At 32.9% G+C, this 24726-nt stretch overlaps 1 pseudogene; it reads right to left on the bottom strand.

Annotated features, from left to right (window-relative positions):
• The window catches only part of LOC139881766 (wall-associated receptor kinase 2-like), a 137286-nt pseudogene that overhangs the window by 111851 nt on the left and 709 nt on the right, over positions 1-24726 (bottom strand).

Here is a 24726-nt window from a genome sequence, read left to right on the forward strand (position 1 = left end):
CTTAGAAAATTTAGCATAAAGTTGTTCCTTTCGTAAGAGCTCAAGAATCATACGCAAATGTTGCTCATGTTCTTCCTCACTCTTGGAATAGATCAAGATGTCGTCAATGAAAACAATAACGAATTTGTCAAGATAAGGTTTACAAACACGGTTTATAAGATCCATAAAAATAGCAGGAGCATTGGTCAAACCAAAAGGCATGACACAGAATTCATAATGTCCATAGCTAGTACGAAAAGCAGTCTTAGGAATATCAGATTCCTTGACTTGGAGTTGGTGATAACCAGATCTTAAATCAATCTTTGAATAGACGCTTAACCCTTGAAGTTGATCAAACAGATCATCGATATGCGGCAACGGATAACGGTTCTTGATAGTAAGCTTGTTAAGTTCACGGTAGTCAATACACATCCTTAACGTACCATCCTTCTTCTTAACAAACAGAATAGGAGCTCCCCATGGGGATGAACTAGGACGAATGAAACCTTTATCCAATAGTTCTTGGAGCTGATTGGATAATTCCTTCATCTCGGAGGGTGCTAAACGATACAAAGCTTTAGCAATAGGAGCAGCACCTGGAGTTAAATCAATTTGAAATTCAACTTGTCGAGGAGGTGGAAGACCAGGAAGATCTTCGGGAAACACATCGGGAAAGTCTTTAACTACTGGTACATCTTCAATACGCTTCTCTTTCGATTCAATCATCTTAACATGGGCTAAAATAGCTGGATAACTTTTCATAAGGTATTTGCGGGTTTTAATACAGGAGATGATGTTGAGATTGGAACCACTCTTTTCACCTTGGATGATGAGAGTATCTCTATTTCCCAATGGAACATTTACAGTTTTATCGTAGCACATGATAGCAGCATGTAATGGACGTAACCAATCCATTCCAACTACGATGTCAAAACTTCCGAGCTCGACCGGCAAAAGGTCTATCTTAAATTCTTTATCGGCTAAGATTAGGTTGCAGTTTTTATAGATTTTATCGACTTTGATAATCTTTCCATTGGCTACTTCTATTAATCTTTTAGTTTCTAAGGGTTGAGGCTTTTCAGTAAATAGGGTACAAAAATCACTAGACACGTAACTTCTGTCGGCACCAGTATCGAATAAAATAGTTGCATAACAATTATTGACAAGATACGTACCCGTGATGACCTCATCCCGAGCTTCAGCAGCCGTAATAACAAAAGCACGACCCTTCGCAGCAGTAGTATTTGCTCCAATAGCGGGATTATCCTTCTTCTTAGGACAATTAGGACTAATGTGTCCCTTCTCTCCACAAGTATAGCAGGTTGGAGGAGCTTTGGCTGGAACAATAGCCTTATCCTTTGGAGGAGTCTTACACATCTTAGCAACGTGTCCCACTTTCTTACACAACGAACAGGTCGCATTACACTTCCCTGGGTGATGCCTCTCACAACGAACACAGAAAGGATAAGTACCCTTATAATTCAACCTTGTGCTATCCGCAGGCTTCTTATTATCATTCTGAGCCGAACCTTGAGATGGCTCAAACTTCCTCTTACCATCATTACCCTTGGTTTCAACCTGCTTATTAGCCGACGCTCTTCTTCTCTTGGCTAACATCAGAATTTGTGCCATGAGAATCAGAGCATCCAGAGTAACCTTCTCGGCAGCAATAACATTCCCTTGTACATCCTCGGGAAGACCTTCAATATACCGCTCAATCTTCCTTGCTTCGGTAGGAAATATCTCAGGACATAGAGTAGAAAGTTCTAGATAACGATTGGTATAGTTCTCAATGTCAGTTCCCTTGACCTTGAGTTCTCAGAACTCAGCTTCAAGTTTCTGAACTTGACTTCGAGGGCAGAATTTGTTAACCATCATGCTTTTGAGTTCATCCCATGGAATTGCATTAGCATTGTCAATTCCTACGGACTTGGCATGAGCAGTCCACCAAGTTAAAGCATTACCACCCAATGAGCTAGTGGCATACTTTACTCGATCGTCATCACCACAGTTGCAAATACGGAAAATAGATTCCATCTTCTCGAACCAACGAACTAGCTCGACAACTTCCTCAGTTCCCTTAAATGCAGGAGGATGACAGTTTGAAAAAACCTTGTAGGAACAAGGTTTCGGTTGAGGATTGGTATTATTGGCTTGAACATTGCCTTGTGCGGTAGTGAGTAACTGTTGGAATTGCTCGGTAGTCAAAACGATATTGTTAACAGTAGGTGCAGCTGGACGAACCATGATGTCGCTACATAAGTGAACATAAGTCGGATAAGTTAACAGATTATAGGGTTGAGCAATTACAAGTAGGAATAAGATAAAGTATTAATATCGCATGATATAAATAAAACGCTTTATTTTATTAAGGAACTAGGCATTAAATAAGCCTTAATACACGATTCGGAAATAGAAATAGTTTTAAGGCATAGCCTTTACATAGATGAAAAATAGAAAGATAACTAAAGAATATTAAGATTGAAGTAGTCATCATATTTCTTCTTTTCGTCCTCAAACTGCTTCATAACTTTTTCCATGTTATCCTTCACAAGTTTCTCCAACTTTTCAGTTTGAGATTCTAGAGATTCTTTGATGAACTTCTCGTATCGCTCGTTCTTTGCTTTTTGCTTTTCGTAGAGGTACTCGAGATTGTCGTAAAGGTTGGTAACACGATTGTTAACGGAATTGGTGTTGTACTCTCTTAGAGCAAGCTGTTTGTCGACTCGACTTCTTTCTATTTTCATTCGGAAGTCCACATCCTCCTGGAGATCCCAGCGAGTGTTGCGTTCTTCCTCGCTCCTTAGCAGCATTAACTCATTCCTTAGCTCGACGTTTTCTTTCATAAGTTTCTCCATTCGAAGCTCCACTCTTGCCACATGGCGAAGCAGACCTCCAATGTTCCTCTCAGTATAATTTCGTAGAGTCATGATTTCATACTTAGGACCATCGTAAAATGAAGATCGGGCTCTCTTTCTTGACGGGCCAGCTTCTTCATGATGTTTTCTTTTATCCTCGATTATTGGAGTTGGATAATATTGAGGAGACCTTTGTGAATTCCGAAGAGTATTTGGGCTATAGTTTGGTGACGGTGAGGCAGGACTGTAGGAAGGACTTCGAACAGGCCTTGATGTTACAGAGTGTCCAACACCTACTTCGGTGGTAGGGTTGTGAGTTGCCTTGATGGGCTTGTTAACGCTTGAGCTTGACATCCTATCATTTAGGAAAGAGACTTTGATAATAATCTTTTAGTCAAGTTTAGGAAAGCATAAATGTTAAGATTATAGGGCAATCCTAAGTGCATTAAAGTCTATGGCAGGAAAGGTTATAGTTTCCTAGATTGCTAAGGTACCCTAATGAACACATAAGGCACACATAAAAATGCAATCATGGTTCTCTATAACAGCCTGGTTATGCTCTGATACCAATCTATCACACCCCCAGTTAGGGCCTGGGGGAAATGTGACTTAATATCAAAATATACCAACATAATATAATAAACGAGAACAATACTAAATGATAAAATTAACTTGAATGAGTACGCAGCAGAAAATGAAATGTCGTTACAAAAGAATAATGTAATTGTTTAAATGCAATAGTAATAAATGCGATAATCTCTTGATCCTATGTCCAAGTAGCATCACATAAGCAGTAGATAGGAAAGCTTGAATCAAACAGCACCTGAGACAAAACATGCTAAAGTGTCAACCAAAAAGGTTGAGTGAAGTTCATAGGTTTAACAAAAGTTTGACCGTTGTTTTAGACCACAAGATTTAGTTTGTAAGTTGATCTCCCGCCGGATCAAAAAAGTTATGCCAAAGCGTGATATTTAGACTAAACGTTCAAGTTTGCCCCATGACAAGTTGTGTCTGTCCTTGTCGGTTTAAATTTCATTATCAAGTAATACAAAGACTTAGTCAAATGTATTGGGGACGTTACTCCCGATAGGCCTACCCCCAATAATTAAGCATGCAGCAGCAATTAAAAATATCACTGTAGTTACTTAGTCGGACATAGCCGGGTATAGCATAGTTTAACAGTTTGGTACTTGTGTCTAAGTTGTAAAAAGTAAAAACAGCATGTGTCTCACCCCAAGAAAAGTAAATAAGTTTGCTAGCAATAAAGAGGGGCTATGAATTCACCTTAGTAAGTAGAGCTAGTTATTCCTCGGAATAGAAAGTTGGACGAGTGAGCAGGAAAGTCAATCTATGACATTTAAGAGTAGTTAAGTGTTTTGCTCATGTTTAAGTTTAAGTATGTGTTTAAGTTTAGTTTGTCTTACTAAGTTTCCATTCCTAGTAAGTTTCTACTTTTAGAAAGTTTCCATTTTTAGAAAGTTTCTTATTTTAGTAAGTTCCTTATTTTAGTAAGTTTCTATAACTAGAAAATTTCTACTTTAAGAGTATTTTTTCATTTTAGGATACTTGCCGTATTAGATAAGCTTCCAATCACCCCTTTCCTTTCGAATAGCCATTTCAGGTCTAGGGGCTTGAGCTATAGGATCCTTTAAATCGGAAAATCTAAACCCTTCCGCCTAGAGTTTCGTAGAAACCATTCGTCAAGAAAGTTCGAAGATCTATACATCTCTAATACATATCCCAAAATATTTTTACGTGTTACAATATAAGTAGTAGATTATAGGTGCTAGTAATAGTAATAGTGTATACATGTTAATTAATAGTATAAGTAGTATTAGGGTTTCATTAATTAGGGATAGTTAATTAGAGTAGTAATAAATAATTAGGGTTTAGTAATTAATGTCCTAGGGTTTCATAAATGTCCAGGGTTTAGGGGTTTATTTATTTATTAGGATTTTAATAAAACTAGGGTTTTGATTAAAGTAGTATAGTTTAGGTGTAATTAGGGTTTAGGGTTTTAATATGTATATGTATATGTATATAATGTCGTGTATATATATATATATATATGTATATGAAAATTTATTTTTTACATATATATATGTATATGTCGATTTATATATATATATATATATGTATATATAGTTATTTTGTTTCCTTAATTAACACTAACAAATCTTGTAATTGTATCTAGGGTTTTAAAGATCAAAGTTTCATTCCCTTTTTTTTTCTTCTAGTCGACACACACATACATACATATATATATATATATATATATATATATATATATATATATATATATATATATATATATATATATATATATATATATATATTATTATTATTATTATTATTATTTTACATGTATAGATCTAAGTTTGTTCTTATGTTTATATGTTTATGAATTTATATGAATATAGATTAAAACAAAGATCAAAGAATTATGGAAATAGTTTAGGGTTTTATGTTATACCTTTGAAGATCCAAGAATATTAACAAAGAAAAGATGAACACGATGAAGATTGAAGATTAAAGCCTTGAAAAACTTGAAGAACACCTTGAAGATCTTCGAAGAACCTTGAAGAACACGAAGAACGACTTGAAGATCACTTGGAAATCCCTTGAAGGTGGTGGTGGATTTCGATGGTGGTGGTGGTGATATTTTCGGTTTTGGCCGAAAATTGGAGAGGGAGAGAGAGAGATTTGGGAGAGATTTTTGATTGTGATTTGGTACATGGAATGGTTTAGCCTAGGTCCCTATTTATAGGAGTGTTAGGATTATTCTAGAATTAGGGTTTTATAAGAAATTACTTAGGGAACAAGTTGAACTTGGAGAGGGGGTTATAGGGTTGCTTAGGGCTGAAATTTTGGAGGGCATGAGGGTAATTTTTCCCTCTAAAAATCGGCTAGGGTAAATTAGGGTTAGGGTTTAACATTTTTCACTTTAAACCTTGCACTTTAATTTGCTTAAATGACCCCTTAATTATACTAGTTTAATTATTTTAATTACACAAGTTTTAAAGTTATTTATTTACTCACAAAAGTTTATTAACTTATTATTTTTATTAACTTGTCAATTAATGTACAAAGTTAATTATCGTATCTTATAATTCTTAAAGCTTAATAATTATCGATTAAAGTTTAATTATTAAGTTTAATTATTTTATTGGGCATTTAACAAGGAAAAGTATAGAATGGAAAAATGAGAAATGTAGAATGGAAAAATGAGGGTCGTTATAATGCACCAAGCATCACGCACGGTGTGTGTTTCTTGGTTTTTGGTGCATGTTTATGACAAAAAAGGGTTGTCTCGATGAATATCTCGTACACACGCACCACGTAAGGGCATGCACGCATCATGCCTGGTGCGTGATGCGTGGATAAGGGGCATTTTTTACAATTTCAAAATTTTGAGGGCATGGTGTTAAACAAATCAAAAAATGGGGGCATTTTGACCAATTTCGCAATTATTAATTGTTTAATAAAGGTTAGATTGATTGATAATTTGAACGGGTTATTGATGAACGATTTAGGAATGTGTTGAATTATATGAGGGACACCGATGAAATAACTAGACGTTTAACGAATAAACTTGATACTTATTGCGATAATTGTGAGGTTGTAAAGGAACACCAAAACAACCTAAGTTAGATTATTTACTTGAGTGATTGTGATTGTGAATTGATTAGTGACTAGATTAACGACAGTTATTCTTAGGTTACTAGTAGGGATGGCAATGGCCACCTGATCAGATGGATATCCACCCGATCCACCCGCTTCGTGATGGATATGGATGAACCTAAATGGATATGGATACGGATATGGATGAACCTAAATGGATACGGATATGGACATGGATGAAAAGTTTCATCCATGTATATATCCATTACCACCCGAAATACGTATACAAAAAAAAATTAATATAGATATATTCTTATATATTTACTATTACAAGATCATTTACCGTTAGATTTACATTTTGCTTTCAACCCTATAATGAAATAACTATAATATATTACAATAAAACATGTATATCTAACAAAATAAACTTACAAATTTCATATTTAATTTTTTATAATCAGTGTTTTATAATAAGTTTAGCAAATTTTGTTATATCTTCGACAAAGATTACACATTTTTATGGATAGAATTTTTAATGTCATGTCATATTTATTTTTGCTATACTACGTTTATGTTTTAATCGCATATCAAAAAATACTATAACATTTTTTTTAATATCCATTGGATATCCATTAACCCGCTTAATCCAAGGTTGTAAAACTCGCGACTCGGGGAGTACTCGTCAGGAGGTTTTTGAGGAGTAATCGGCGACTCGGGGAGTACTCGGGGGAGTAATCGGATGTTGACTTTCGTTGACTTTTTAAGATAAATATATATATTTTGATAATATATAAATAACAGGGACTGTTATTGTCATTTTATCAAAGGTTCAAGAGTGATTATCAAATTTATTCTTATTATTAACGTTTGGTAATAGTTGAGGGGCTGTTAGTGTCATTTGATAAAAAAAAAGAAATTATTAAAATATTTAAAATATCACTTTTTATCAAGTGTCTAAGATCTGTACATCTTCCTAGATCTAAAATTCAGACACGCTTCCTTCCCTTTATTCATATACAGTGTCAACTATACAAGAAGTTGTGGTCTTCCTTAATTCACGACAGGTTTCACCTTGCTCCTTCTTCCTTTTCCTTTTCTTGCTCTCCTTCCTCCTCTTTAAATATTTCAGGCAAGATCTGAGTTTTTCCGATGTCATTGACCACCGTTTGACCGGCGTTGACCGGCGTTGACCGAGTAATTGGGCGAGTTAGACACCGATTTCTCGTTTTGATCTTCCAGCCGATTACTCGGCCGAGTAGGCCGAGTTTTGCAACACTGGCTTAATCCAATGGATATAGATATGGACGGATGATCTGAAACTAAATGGATATGGATATGGATATGGATGAACAAAAACTAAATGGATATGGATATGGATACGACATCACCCTATCCATATCCGATCTATTGCCATCCCTAGTTAGTAGTTATTAAAATGTAGGAATCGACGGATAAATACAGTGACACAATTATACAATTGATAATAACGAATTTAATTGAGTAATCCTAGCTACGGAATTGATTCTAAGTAGATACTTTTGTCTCCATTGGTTTAAGTTTATTTACTTTTTGCGTTAATTCAAATTCAAACTCCCCAATAATTAAGATAATTATTGGTTTAAATTCTTTAATTTACTGTTCCATGTAGAACGAACCAGGACTTTCTAGTTTAATTTTTATAGGATAGATTTAGCACATCAAAGATTCTTGAAGAATCGGAGTAGCATGACCCTCTACGTTCAGTATTTTTAAGATAAAATTATAATCGAACGCGTTCATGATCTTTATGGGCCATGGTTTACTACATTGTTTACAGTTCTCAAAGGGCTTCTGACCTAGTGATATCTAGGAAACTTATCAACTTTAAGGTTGTGAGTTCGATTTCCACCGTGGACAAATAGGTGTGTGTGCGTTTACTACTCAAAAGAAATATACAATACCGAGTATAATTTAATAGTATTAAAAATAGATTAATAGATTGTTGCTTATACGATGAATTACCTAAAGTGAATATCATGAGTGGAAACTTTGAACCTTTAGCAAAAGGTCGGCAGCCACCTAGCACTGTTGCATCGCGCTCATATCCATTTGGACATGTGCAGATGTAACTTCCTACTGTATTGCTACATTTCCCATAACATATTCCTGGAACCTCGCACTAGTTCATGTCTAGTAACAATAATTTCACAGATTAAGGGTATGTTTGGTAAGGAGTTTTTTTAGAGTTTTTAAAAGCTTTTCAACTTTTATTAAAAGGTCTATTAAAAGGTCCATATATATTAAAAAACTTCGTTTGGTTAAAGGAGTTTAAAAAACTTCGTTTAGCAAAATTAGCTGATAGTTTTTTACTCTATCCGTCTCATAATAATTGCCTCGTTTGACTGTTCAACGTCTTTCTTCTTAAATTTTGATTTTAAATATTTTTATTTATTTATACTATATAATATTTGATAAAATTTATATGAATAGATTCGATTTTAATTTTTTTTATTATTGGTATAACTTTCAACAAATATTATATAACACAAGAGAATATAATTTTAGTCAAGGTTGTAAAAGAAAACTCAAAAAGTCAAAGCGGGACAATTATTTCTGGACGAATGGAGTATATGTATTTAGGTGTTTAACAGAATAGTTAGAAGGGTTAAAATAAAGAGTATAATAACAAAAAGTTACAAGCTTTTTCTCGAATGCTACTTCTGTGAGCTTTTAGGTTACAACTTTTTTCCTCCATCTAAAAGCTTTAAGTTCTTTTAAGAAAATGATGCTTTTTACATTAGATAAGAGATTTTACATAAAAGCTTAAAGCTAAAAGTTCGTAATAAAATAACCTTAAAACTAAAAGCTATTAGAATGAGCCTTTGAGATAACACTCATAGTTGTTTTTGTCATTTTACCTTCTTTTTTTAGATCCCAAACACATAAATATATTCAAATAACTTGCAGCAGCTATCAACTACTAGCTAAGTTATCAACTACTACCAACTATCAGCTAATAGCTAACATTTAGCAACTAGTTATATCAGACATATCCTAAAACAAAGTTGCAACTGAGTGTTCTACACAATATTTTGTGTGCTTTACAAGTTACTCAATAGATACCGAGTTTAGTGTTTGTATCCAACTTTACTCAAAGTTACGTTTTCACTTTTGTATGTTTTGACGACTTGTTCAGGCGATGTGCATGGCAACCATATATGTAACAGCCTCCGTCCAGTGGCGGAAACTGAGGGCGAAATTCTTTTTAAAAGCGTAGCAATTTTTTTTTTTTTTTGCCAAAATATGAAGGTATTTAGGCAAAATTTGGAGGTTATTAGGCAAAATTTGAATTTTTTTTTTTTTTTTTTTTTTTGGCTAAAATTGAAGGTTTTTGGACAAAATCTTGAAGCCTTGGGGGCAAAATGGCAAAATATGAAGACTTTTAGTCAAAAAAAATTCCACTGATTTCGAAACGAAAAAACTCAAATTTTTTGTACTAAAAAAAAAATTCACTGAGGGCGGGTGACACCACTTGCCCCTCTTCATTTCCGCTGCCCCCGTCCCAAATCAAATTGAGATAAGAAGTTTAAGTCCCGTACTAGTCTAAAGACTAGTCTAAATTGTGGCTAACCTTTGGGATGTGTTATAAGTTGCCACGTCATCACATAAGTGAGTAACCAACACCAACAGTAACAATTTATAAGAGGTCGGATACACTCAACAAAAGGGTTAGTTAAAAGGTGAAACTGACCTTGGCAGCCTGGATCGAGATAAGGATTGCCCTCGTAACCCTTTTTGCAGCTACAACGATACCCACCTATATCTGGAAGAATACATGTACTATTTCCTTTGCACTCTCTGCAATTCTCGCTGTCTGTGATTACCCAATCGACCACAGCTGGGACAGTGGACCCACTACAACAAATTTGCTAATTAACCACGCATAAATTTACACACTTTTATAAAGTGTGTACTTTTTTGTTAAATTCCCCACTTGTAAATGTGTGTAAATGTATTACCATTATAAGTGTAGATAATCATTATAGTTTCACACATAAAAGTATGGGGAAAAAAGTTCACACTAATTTGTGTGTATAATTATAAATATAACCACATTTAAGAGTGTTAAGTTAATTTTGTCATACTAGATATGTTCACGCTCCCCCTTGTGTGAAAAAATGAGGTGTAACAAATTTTACTCACATTTTTAAATGTGATTAAATTTGTGTTTTGTATACACTAATAAGTGTGAACAAATTTTTCCTATAATTTTAAGTGGACAAAATTGCTGAAACGGTCCCTGTGGTTTGTATCAAAAAGCACGTTTAGTCCCTGTGGTTTTTTTCTGATGGACTTGATCCTTGTCGTATATAACTTGAGCTGATTTAGTCCCTATTTCTGACGTCCGTTTAATTAAACCGTTTAGTGGACGCATGTGACAAAAACGTGATGGGTAATCTCGGAATTTTGCAATTTCTTGATTGAATCAAACCTCAGGGACTATTAATACACTCACCTAACTATCCAAACACCGGTCACCTAATTTCCTTCATCTCTTTCATCTCTTTCCTCTCTTTTCTATCAATATAAACCCTAGAACTAGAAATTCGATCGATTTAGAGCTGCTTCAAAATGGTTAATTGTTATTGTGGTCAAGTAGCCGTGCGTAAATGTGCGTGGACGAACACAAACCCAGGTCGTCGTTTTTACTCATGCCCAAATCGAGTAAGTGATGAACTCATGAACGATTTTCGAGGTGATTAGATTGTATAAAACTATCCTTTTGAATTAATTTTTTTATTATTTGCGTGTTTCAGTGGTCCGATTGCAATTTTTTCTTGTGGGCTGATCCGCCAATGGGTGCACGTGCAGTTGCCATTATCCCAGGGTTATTGAACAGGATAAACAGGCTGGAGAATAAAGTTAGAACATTGAAGATGATGCTAATTTGTAGTTGGATTATGTTTGGTTTTTATTTTCTGTTTTAGTAGTTTTAAGGGTTGTTTATCTTGTTTCTGTCCAACCTTGGTAATGTAATTTGGTATTGTATTTTGGTACATGTTGAATTATGTTGGTTTTGTTCAATGAAATGTTCCTTTTTTAAGCAACTCAATACACTTGTTCTTGTGTAATGTACAAAAGACTAATTTAAGGAAACAGGTTCAGAACATAAAAGACATGTTCAAAAGACATATGTTCAACACATATATGGATCACAGGTCAATGTACATATTCAGAACAGAACAAACCATTGCCATTAAAATACAAGTTCAAATGTGACGACCCGGAAATTTCCGACCAAATTTAAACTTAACCTTTATATGTTTCTGACACGATAAGCAGAATTTGTAATGTTGAATCTTAAAAAGTTTGGAACTACATTCATGTAATCAATTACCCTTTGACCGTGTTCGACGATTCACGAACAATTATGTGTATATAGATATGTATATATAATATATAATATTAACTGAAAACATTAACAAAGTATTAGATATATGATACTTTACATGAACATATTTGTTTTGATATATTTATCGACAGAATTAAGAGATAATATCAAATGATTGAATTATCAGATACATTATGATATGATTACGGGTCTAAGTTATGAGGTCCACTGTGATTTAAGAAATCTATTCTTTTTGACAACTCATTACTTAACCAGTATGATAAAGATAACGATATTTATATTTTATTTTATTAAATATATATAACGATTTAAATTAATATTATATATTTTTATACGCGTATTATACGTACATAGTTTTATACTTTTACTATCCTTTAACTTTACCTTTACTTTACTTTTACTTTACTTTAACTTTAATAATTCATACTTTAATAATTCACTTTAATAATTCATACTTTAATAATTCACTTTAATAATTCATACTTTAATAATTCACTTTAATAATTCATACTTTAATAATTCACTTTAATAATTCACTTTAATAATTCAAAAATCTATTATAAATAGAATTCAATAGGTTTCATTATTTCATAGAAACTTGAAAATATATTTCTCTAAACTCTCTCAATCGAATTACATATATATATATTTACTTAGTACTATTTTAAGATATTATTAGTATACATAAAATACTACGACGGAGTTATATTCAGACGATTTCAAAATAAGTTTTCAAATGGGATATAGCTAAGGAAATTATGGGTTATAGCTATGAAGGTTATGGGTATTGATCGAGGGTATTGCTCGTGAGGTCAACCTAACGTTTATTATTTTCGTTGCGTCTACGTACTTTCCTGCAATATTGAATCACAATATGGATACGTGAGCATTCATATCTTATCTTTTATATATTAATAGTGTATCCCTGACTAGTGCTCGAGTATATATGATTATGCATGTTTGTATGCTTAGTTTCGTCGTTAAATAGTTTATGATAAATCACGAATTTGATACATATGCTACTGAGATAAGTTATAATATATGCATGTTGTTGAAAAGCTGAAGAAAAAAATTAATAACTTTTTATTTAGAAATCGTGTGGTTTCGATGAACGGATTAAAAGATATGGTCAACTGAATTATCATTAATTTTAATATTATTATTAAAACGATTATTATAACTGTTATCAGTTGATGTTATTACTAAAATTATCTTTATTACTAAAAATTAATATTTTTATTGAAACTATCATTTTATTATTTTTATCATTATTATTATTATCAATATTATTTTATCAAATAAATATGCGTACAAAGATATTTTTACCACACGTAATGTAATTACATTAATAATACATACCACTATATTTTTATGATATTAAGTGAATTTTATAAATTTTATTACTTGAGATATATAAAAGTATATTTTTATCATATATGAATTTTAATATAAATTTTTATTTATTAATAAATGACTTGTATTATTTAGTATAATAAGATCTGATAAATATATTTAAATATATAAAACTACTATATATAAGTTATATAATAAAGATGTATAGATTTTGAAAGTCATTTTGGGTCAAGTTGACTTTTGTTGACTTTTGCATGTCGGTCTCGAGCATTAGGATTGTGATACACTACGACTTGACCTAAATTGTTAGACAGATATTGACCAACATATAAATATATATACTTAATATAGGTTCGTGAATCCGAGACAAACCCTGCACTTGTTCAGTGCCGTCATATACATAATTGCTACAAAAAACAGTATTGTGAGTTTCATTTGCTCCCTTTTATATATATTTTTGGGACTGAGAATACATGCGCTGTTTTTATAAATGTTTTACGAAATAGGCACAAGTACTAAAACTAATTCTACGTGGGTTTAAACCAGAAATATACCCTTAGCTTGGTAACATTAAACTACTTGTCTATGTACGGTAGGCGCGAATCCTAAAGATAGATCTATTGGGCCTGACAAACCCCATCCTGACTATGGGATGCTTTAGTACTTCGAGGTTATTTTAAACACACCTGATCTGGTGTACTTCAGAGGGTAAAACATGAACGTTAAGGCTTGTTACCGGGTGCCTACAACTTATAGAATACTTTTATACACTTGCGAGTGTACGAATATTTATAGAAACTGAAATCTTGTGGTCTATTACTATTACGGAAATGATGGATTATGATAAACTAATGAACTCACCAACCTTTTGGTTGACACTTTAAAGCATGTTTATTCTCGGGTATTAAAGAAATCTTCTGCTGTGCATTAGCTCATTTTAAGGATATTACTTGGAGTCATTCAAGACGTACTTTGAAAGACGTTGCATTCGAGTCGTTGAGTTCATCAAGATTAATATTAAGTCAATTATAGTTGGATGTAATATGAAATGGTATGCATGCCATCAATTTTTGATGTAAAGAAAGTTTGTCTTTTAAAAACGAATGCAATGTTTGTAAAACGTATCATATAGAGGTCAAATACCTCGCGATGTAATCAACTATTGTGAATCGTTTATAATGTATATGAACGGGTCCTTTCAGTTGGTATCAGAGCGGTGGTCTTAGCGAACCAGGTCTTGCATTAGTGTGTCTAACTGATAGTTGTTAAGATGCATTAGTGAGTCTGGACTTCGACCGTGTCTGCATGTCAAAATTTTTGCTTATCATTTTTAGTCGGAAATCATCTACTTACCATCCTTAGGAAATTACCTGCTTATCATTCTTAAGTCTAGACGCATTTTCCTACATTTATTGCATAATAGTGTATAGACGAATTCTTATCTTAGCATATCTGTTACTGTGAACTTTGACTGACATCTTTCAAAGATTCCTCCGTAATTTATGGGATTTTGGTATTATATATACATATGTAAATTATGTATTGAAGAATACCAAATCTAAATTCTACAATCTATTTCATACCAAAAAATTCTTTCCCTGATCATACAAGATGGATCCCTCAACCAGTTCGAGTTCCTCGGATTCCGACAGCTATGCCGATATGGATTTCCACATGAGCTCCGAAAGCAGCGTGACCGGAATGAATCAACCAATTAGCCATCATCTATTCTGGATGAATTGGGGATGGGTTCGTAATCTACTTAACCATTGGAGACAAGAAGAAGGCGATCCCTTTCATCCACCACATTGCCCTCTTGGCAATGAACCTGAAGCACTTACCAGCAAATTTGTCCGAAACACCATTTTCTCTCTTATTTCTAGAGTATCTCGTCACGATTACATACTACACCAAATTCTAGATCTTATCTATCCGCTCATCCGAACCGACAATCACCCCGGTGTAATAGAAGAAGTCAACGAGCTTCGCGCTCGGGTAGTGGCTTTGGAGAATATGGTGCAAAGGTTACAAACACCAGCAGCAGCACCAGCAGCATAACCAGTACCACCATCAACAACATCAACAGTACCATTACCACCACCAACAACAACCGCATCGCAAACCTCAACTTCACAATCTGTCCCACGAGCATCGATGTCATACGCCATGTAGATACCAAGGAATACCACAACGATGAAGTATTGATTCATAACTTCATTGGGGAAACATTCTACGACGATTATGTAATTTCTAAAGTTTAGAAATTATCTATCCTAGCCTTAACCATAAATCAAATGAGTTTAATTTAATATTAACTCATTAAATCTATATTACATCTGAAGAAATATACACATATATATTTCCATAAAGACTGTAATAAAATTCTTTGGTACAAAATATTAATTGTGAATTTTTTTTTAACGGGTAGGTAATACCCGAGAGATATATAAATTCACAATTAATATGTTACATTCTTCGAATCTGATTCAGCAAATCATCCATTATACTCCCTACTTTCACAACAATATATATTCTTTTATAAAAATCAAAACAACCATACTCATTCAAAATCTAATTACATATTCTGATTTTGAAATCTCAGAATTCGATTCAAGATATAACCGAAATCGTCACTCTTAGATTCCTACATCTTTCAAAACTATACTTTGACTTCAAAACTGTCCTAGAACCTCATTTCTATTCATGGAACTCACAAAAATATTTGTATCATTCAAAATCTTAGAACATCATATGTATATTAACAATTACAATATGTGTTCAAACACTTCGAAATTCCTAAAGACATGCGAGATGATGATCCAACCACATATTACCCACTGTCATGCATCTGAAAAGCTCTCGAAACCAAAGTTATAGTTTAACACGTATCCATGTCAGATCCTTTGATATTTATTACCAAATATAATTTTTCAATCTCTTTCCAAAATAGACAGTTTTGTCACAGCTCCAGCAAATCACCTTCATTTGTTTATACTAATAAACCTTATTATAACAATTACTCCTTCATCATTGTTACCGGGGAACCTTTCATATCTCGCCACATTAGCAGTAAACTTATCAACAACTTCATTAACCTTCGACTTAAGCCTCTCCGAAAAGCCACTATACTTATTCATTAAAACCCCATCATGTACTCACCTACATCCTGTAACAATAATTGTCACACCAACTACTGGGAATTAGCAATCAGTATTTTGAATTTTGCGACAATTTTACGTCAAAAGTTATACATATAACGTCTATCTCCTAGACTTACATACTTCGAATGTGAATTTTCTGAAAAACATCCCAAACCATGAACTAGTTCTCCGAAAATGGAAAAATGCTGATGATGCAGCAAAAACTGTAAACGACTTTAACAGTCAAAAGTTTGATGATAAAGAATAGTATGGTGGTAAAGCTGAGAAAAAGAGAAGGTTTGAAACTGGAAAACGGATTGAGCAGACCATGAAGGAGGCTGTGGACAAATCACAAAGACTAAACCTGCCTTCAAAGGATCCAAATGATTCAGTGTCTACTGAAATCGTTAGCAAACAACTTACTTCTTATTCTAAACCTTCACAGACAAATCTTCTTCATCATCCATATTATCGTATCTTTTATTATAATATCTTCGATATTCCTGAAGATATTTTCACAACTATTCTTATCTGAAATCTTTTATCTCTTCGCAATATCTGCGTTACAACATAAAAAGAAACTGTGTTAGTTTCTAAATTCTAAAAAAAAAAAATTGAATTTAAAATAGGAATGTTTTTGAAGTAGTGTTGGGAACTGAAGCATGAGTTAGTATAATATAATGACACTTGATCAACGTGATTATATTACAGTAAGTCATGCTGAGTTTCTAATGGAACGTGATGATTCACAGAACATACTGTCATCATGTACTGTTTACACGACTCTTACATTCTACCCAATTTCCAAACATATTAAGAACATATCATTTTGATAACTCTATATTTTCGGATATTCTGGTAATTTGCCAAATCAAGATCGTGCCATTACAATTTTCTTCTTGGAACATTAACTATGTTCATCCAAAAATTCATATCTACGAATTCTGGACCATTATCCGCTTGACTTGAGGTCGGAAAGAGAAAACGAAAGCATGAAGCTCCGAAATATAATGGAGAATATAAAGCCCGATAACAACCCCGAAATTTCAAACCGTGTATATCATTGCGTATAGCAATATAAAGACACGGGAAAATGAAAAACACAATAACCCCAAGGTAATGGTAGAAGAAAATAACTTCCTCTGGTGGTAGATGAAAAAGAAGAATGACATATATGAAAGTTAAGAGTATATCAAGAATCAATACTGGATGAAGCATATTAACGAATGCTTTAAAGTATGAATTGGGGAGAAAGACTAGAAGGTGTGAGATGTGGAAATAAAGAAACGAAGGGGGTGGAATTATAGTAAAATATCATACAGAGAAATCGAGACAGATTATCGCATTTAATCAAAGAAGATCCTGATTTCCTTAATCGCCGAAGAACCAAATCTTATTGCAAAGATTTTCTTTAAATTCCATGAATTCCGAAAATCAATCATAACTACGTCATCGGTTAAAACGAATATACGTTTACTCATTTCACTCTCTTGCGATAGCTTCACTTATACTCTTCGCGTAATCAAATTATTTTATCTATATTACTCAATGATGATAAAACTCTATTTATCAACTCATATTCATCATGAAAACATTTTTATAGTTAGCCATGACGACCTCGATCAAATTTCGGGACGAAATTTGTTTAACGGGTAGGTACTGTGACGACCCAGAAATTTCTGACCAAATTTAAACTTAACCTTTATATGTTTCTGACACGATAAGCAGAATTTGTAATGTTGAATCTTAAAAAGTTTGGAACTACATTCATGTAATCAATTACCCTTTGACCGTGTTGGACGATTCACGAACAATTATGTGTATATAGATATGTATATATAATATATAATATTAACTGAAAACATTAACAAAGTATTAGATATATGATACTTTACATGAACATATTTGTTTCGATATATTTATCGACAGAATTAAGAGATAATATCAAATGATTGAATTATCAGATACATTATGATATGATTACGGGTCTATGTTATGAGGTCCACTGTGATTTAAGAAATCTATTCTTTTTGACAACTCATTACTTAACCAGTATGATAAAGATAACGATATTTATATTTTATTTTATTAAATATATATAACAATTTAAATTAATATTATATATTTTTATACGCGTATTATACGTACATAGTTTTATACTTTTACTATACTTTAACTTTACCTTTACTTTACTTTTACTTTACTTTAACTTTAATAATTCATACTTTAATAATTCACTTTAATAATTCATACTTTAATAATTCACTTTAATAATTCATACTTTAATAATTCACTTTAATAATTCATACTTTAATAATTCACTTTAATAATTCATATTTTAATAATTCACTTTAATAATTCATACTTTAATAATTCACTTTAATAATTCAAAAATCTATTATAAATAGAATTCAATAGGTTTCATTATTTCATAGAAACTTGAAAATATATTTCTCTAAACTCTCTCAATCGAATTACATATATATATATATATATATATATATATATTTACTTAGTACTATTATAAGATATTATTAGTATACATAAAATACTACGACGGAGTTATATTCAGACGATTTCAAAATAAGTTTTCAAATGGGATATAGCTAAGGAAATTATGGGTTATAGCTATGAAGGTTATGGGTATTGATCGAGGGTATTGCTCGTAAGGTCAACCTAACGTTTATCATTTTCGTTGCGTCTACGTACTTTCCTGCAATATTGAATCACAATATGGATACGTGAGCATTCATATCTTATCTTTTATATATTAATAGTGTATCCCTGACTAGTGCTCGAGTATATATGATTATGCATGTTTGTATGCTTAGTTTCGTCGTTAAATAGTTTATGATAAATCACGAATTTGATACATATGCTACTGAGATAAGTTATATGATATGCATGTCGTTGAAAAGCTGAAGAAAAAAATTAATAACTTTTCATTTAGAAATCGTGTGGTTTCGATGAACGGATTAAAAGATATGGTCAACTGAATTATCATTAATTTTAATATTATTATTAAAACGATTATTATAACTGTTATCAGTTGATGTTATTACTAAAATTATCTTTATTACTAAAAATTAATATTTTTATTGAAACTATCATTTTATTATTTTTATCATTATTATTATTATCAATATTATTTTATCAAATAAATATGCGAACAAAGATATTTTTACCACATGTAATGTAATTACATTAATAATACATACCACTATATTTTTATGATATTAAGTGAATTTTATAAATTTTATTACTTGAGATATATAAAAGTATATTTTTATCATATATGAATTTTAATATAAATTTTTATTTATTAATAAATGACTTGTATTATTTAGTATAATAAGATCTGATAAATATATTTAAATATATAAAACTACTATATATAAGTTATATAATAAAGATGTATAGATTTTGAAAGTCATTTTGGGTCAAGTTGACTTTTGTTGACTTTTGCATGTCGGTCTCGAGCATTAGGATTGTGATACACTACGACTTGACCTAAATTGTTAGACAGATATTGACCAACATATAAATATATATACTTAATATAGGTTCGTGAATCCGAGACAAACCCTGCACTTGTTCAGTGCCGTCATATACATAATTGCTACAAAATACAGTATTGTGAGTTTCATTTGCTCCCTTTTATATATATTTTTGGGACTGAGAATACATGCGCTGTTTTTATAAATGTTTTACGAAATAGGCACAAGTACTAAAACTAATTCTACGTGGGTTTAAACCAGAAATATACCCTTAGCTTGGTAACATTAAACTACTTGTCTATGTACGGTAGGCGCGAATCCTAAAGATAGATCTATTGGGCCTGACAAACCCCATCCTGACTATGGGATGCTTTAGTACTTCGAGGTTATTTTAAACACACCTGATCTGGTGTACTTCAGAGGGTAAAACATGAACGTTAAGGCTTGTTACCGGGTGCCTACAACTTATAGAATACTTTTATACACTTGCGAGTGTACGAATATTTATAGAAACTGAAATCTTGTGGTCTATTACTATTACGGAAATGATGGATTATGATAAACTAATGAACTCACCAACCTTTTGGTTGACACTTTAAAGCATGTTTATTCTCGGGTATTAAAGAAATCTTCTGCTGTGCATTAGCTCATTTTAAGGATATTACTTGGAGTCATTCAAGACGTACTTTGAAAGACGTTGCATTCGAGTCGTTGAGTTCATCAAGATTAATATTAAGTCAATTATAGTTGGATGTAATATGAAATGGTATGCATGCCGTCAATTTTTGATGTAAAGAAAGTTTGTCTTTTAAAAACGAATGCAATGTTTGTAAAACGTATCATATAGAGGTCAAATACCTCGCGATGTAATCAACTATTGTGAATCGTTTATAATGTATATGAACGGGTCCTTTCATCAAAAGACATATGTTCAAAAGACATGGATCACAGGTCAATGTAATTAACCATTACATGTACATATTCAGAACAAACCATTATTACCATTAAAATACAAGTTCAAAAGACATATGTTCAAAAGACATGGATCACAGGTCAATGTAAGCAACCATTACATGTACATATTCAGAACAAACCATTAACATTAAAATACAAGTTCAAAAGAAATATGTTAGATACCCTAACATCAAACTATTACAATAACAAGTTCAAGTGACATTAACATCTAACAACATGTTCACAAGACAATTACCATTAACATTACATATTCAAAAGACAATAACTAAATAGCATCAAACTAAGTACCTAAACAGCAGCCTGTTTCCCTTTCTTGTTAGTTGCCCTTGCACTTGTTGTAGCTTCACTTGGATTCTTCCTTTTCTCTCCAATGCCTTCATTTCCACATCCCCTCTGGTTATGCCCAAATTGCCCACAATGACCACACTTTACAGTCTTTCCCTTTCTTGTCAATTTCCCACTGACACTAACCTCTTCCTTCTCATCCATTGATTTCCTTCTAGACTTCTTTGGCCTACCAGCAGACTTGATTTTTTTTGGTGGTAACAACTTTGTAGTTACTGAAGACTTTGTCCAAAGTTCTCTCCCAGGAACAGGTTTAATGCTAAAAGCATATGCTTCTTTCCAAGTCTCTAATTTATAAACACGGTGCACCCAATTCTCAACATGACCAATATCAATTGAATTCTCAGACTTGTCATAAAGTACTGCTACAACATGCTTACATGGAATTCCTGTTATCTCCCATATTCTACAAGAACAGGTTCTGTTTTCCATATCAACCACAACTTGGAATCCATGAGGTCCATTAACCTGATATTGACCAGTACCATTCCACATAACACCACAACTATTAGCTTCTTTCTGTACCACAGCAAATATTTTGGTTGCAGTTGGAGTGAGAGGTCCATCACATTTGGAAGCTTTGGTCAACACATTAGCTATCCTTTTCATCATGTACTCTCTAACATACTCCAATGCTGTCACTATTGGTTTATCCCTAGCATCACATAACCACATATTGAGCACTTCACACATGTTATTTAGTAAAACATCAGACACTGCTCTGTGTGTAAAATGGCTTCTAGCCCAATGCTTTGGTGGAATGTCAGATAGATATTTGTGACATTTTGCATCTAACTTTTTCATCTCCAACATTGCAGCTTCAAACTGAGGGATAGTAGTTGCTCTTGCACAGTTCCACAAATGATTCTTGTAAGCATGTCCTCTCCAACCTTTTGACTTCATATTCTCATGAATATGCCTAAGACAGAAACGGTGCTCAGCACAAGGAAATAATTGTTCAATAGCTGGAAGTAGACCCTGTACACATAATAATAGGGACTTTAATAAAAGCTTTATGATGCAATATGAATGTGAATTATAATACAAATATAATTAGTACCTTCTGCCTGTCACTTATGAATGCGAAGTTTGACATTGGAGTAAGCTCTAAATCTGAACTTAACAATTCCAAAAACCATTTCCAGGATGAAAAGCATTCCTGCTCAACTATTGCATATGCAACTGGGTAAATTCCATTATTGCAATCAACACCAACTGCAGTCAACATTTGTCCACTAGCAGGCTCCTTCATAAAAGCACCATCAACACCAATTAAATCCCTTCCAATAGTTCTAAAACCTTGTTTCAAAGCACCTAAACAGATGTACACCCTTTTAAACACATGTGTGTTATCTTTAGGGTTTGCATTTTCAGTTTGAACCCTAACAGTTGTTCCTGGGTTACACCTCACTAACTCTTCTAGGTAATCCCTCAGATCTGCATATTGGTCAATGTAATCACCTTTCATTAACTGTTTTGCCTTGCACAATGCCCTGTAAGCCTTGTATTTAGAAACTTGAACTTCATGCTTTGCTTCCATTTGAGCCTTAACAGCTTTAGTTGGAATGTTAGGGTTTGTTGCTAACTGGCCAAGCAAGTCCTTTGAAAGGAAGTTGTAGGTACAATGCTTATTAACCCTAGAATGCAAACAAGTATGTTTATCTTTGTAGGTTTTAACTTGCCAGGTATGTAAAAGTAGAAGTTTTGAAACTTGAAGGACCCATTCACATTTTTTTGGCTTTTCCTCTTTATTGTTTGGTTGTTCATGTGACTTTAAAGCATCCTTATTGCTTTTTGTCTTGTTGCTCACCCCACATGAGGTACCCACTTCTGGTACATTTTTCAAAGATTGACTAGTCTTATCCACTATACCTTTACAAATAGCTCTAACCCTGATTTTGTCATTTTTTTTTTATAAAAAGGTGCCTCCTAGTTTCAACAGCATGTACCCTAATTGATTCTTTTACCTCTTCAGCACTTGAAAACTTTTGACCCAAGCAGAAATAAGTCTTTGTTAAATCTGTACCCTATCTTTGTTGCTTTTTGATTTCCTTTATCTTTCTACTCCTTACTGCATCATCCCCAAGATCAACATCATCACCACTTGAAAAGTCATCAAAATCCAGTACTTCTAAATCATCTTCAATTTCATCATTGTTTTCAGAATTATTTTCAATACTTACAGGGACCTTGGACAACGTACACTTAAAGTCTCTCATATCCACATGGTCTTCAATAACTTGATGGATTTCATCTTCTACTAACTCATCATCATTTTCATCTAAATTATCCACAACAACTGCATCATCATCTGCTTGAATATCATCGTTAATATGCTCACTAACAGCTACCTCAACATCTGGTAGAATTTCATCACTAATATGTTCAATAATAGGTGGCTCAACATCTGCTAGAATTTCATCATTAACATGCTCACTAACATCTACCTCAACATCTGGTAGAATTTCATCACTAATATATTCAATAATAGGTGGCTCAACATCTGCTATAATTTCATCATTAACATGCTCATCCAACACTACACTGTCTTGGGTGTTAACATTATCTCCTTGCCTCTGAGAAGATTCACCATATTCTAATGCAAGATTTCTACAAAGACTAGCATTTTTAACACTATGTTTTTTAACCCTAGATTTATTGACAACTGGTTCATCTTCTTCAATATCCTCAATGATAAGTTTCTTTCGATTCGATGGACTCATTGAGGCATATACATTACTCCAATCATGTTCACTATACATCCATATTTCTTTGTGATCATCTACATACTTACTCAAGTTTAACACATCCTGATCACTACCAAAATCTTGTAATCCATAATCTAAATCAGTATTTGGTTTTAAAAAGTGGAATAATATCAAACTCCTACCATCGTACCCAAGTTCCTCAATGATATCATTCAACATTATCACAGACCATGTATCAATGTCAATAAGATCAATGTATGTGACCTTACCATTGACGTATTCCCTTCCCGGTTTGCTTGTAAAATAACCACCATGGTGAAGCTTAATCGAAAAATACTGTGGATAATGAGCTGAAACAAATAAAATAATTTTTATTAAAAAGATAGTCTAATTATATGGATAACTAGGGTTAACAAAATTAAACAAATGCATACCGTATACGCCTACAAGATCGTAATCAACACCTTCTGGTCTAATTCTGTAAAGATCTTCAGCCATTGTCGATTTAGGTTACAATTTTAGTTCAAGGGTTTAGCATCTGTTTCAATTTCAATGGCTTACTAGGTACGATAGTTAGGTGAGTGTATTAATAGTCCCTGAGGTTTGATTCAATCAAGAAATTGCAAAATACCGAGATTACCCATCACGTTTTTGTCACATGCGTCCACTAAACGGTTTAATTAAACGGACGTCAGAAATAGGGACTAAATCCGCTCAAGTTACATACGACAAGGATCAAGTCCATCAGAAAAAAACCACAGGGACTAAACGTGCTTTTTGATACAAACCACAGGGACCGTTTCAGCAATTTTGTCTTTTAAGTGTGAAGTTTGAATAACATTCAATATTTATAAATGT

This window comes from Rutidosis leptorrhynchoides, chromosome 1 (assembly GCF_046630445.1).
Source record: "Rutidosis leptorrhynchoides isolate AG116_Rl617_1_P2 chromosome 1, CSIRO_AGI_Rlap_v1, whole genome shotgun sequence".
NCBI lineage: Eukaryota > Viridiplantae > Streptophyta > Magnoliopsida > Asterales > Asteraceae > Rutidosis > Rutidosis leptorrhynchoides.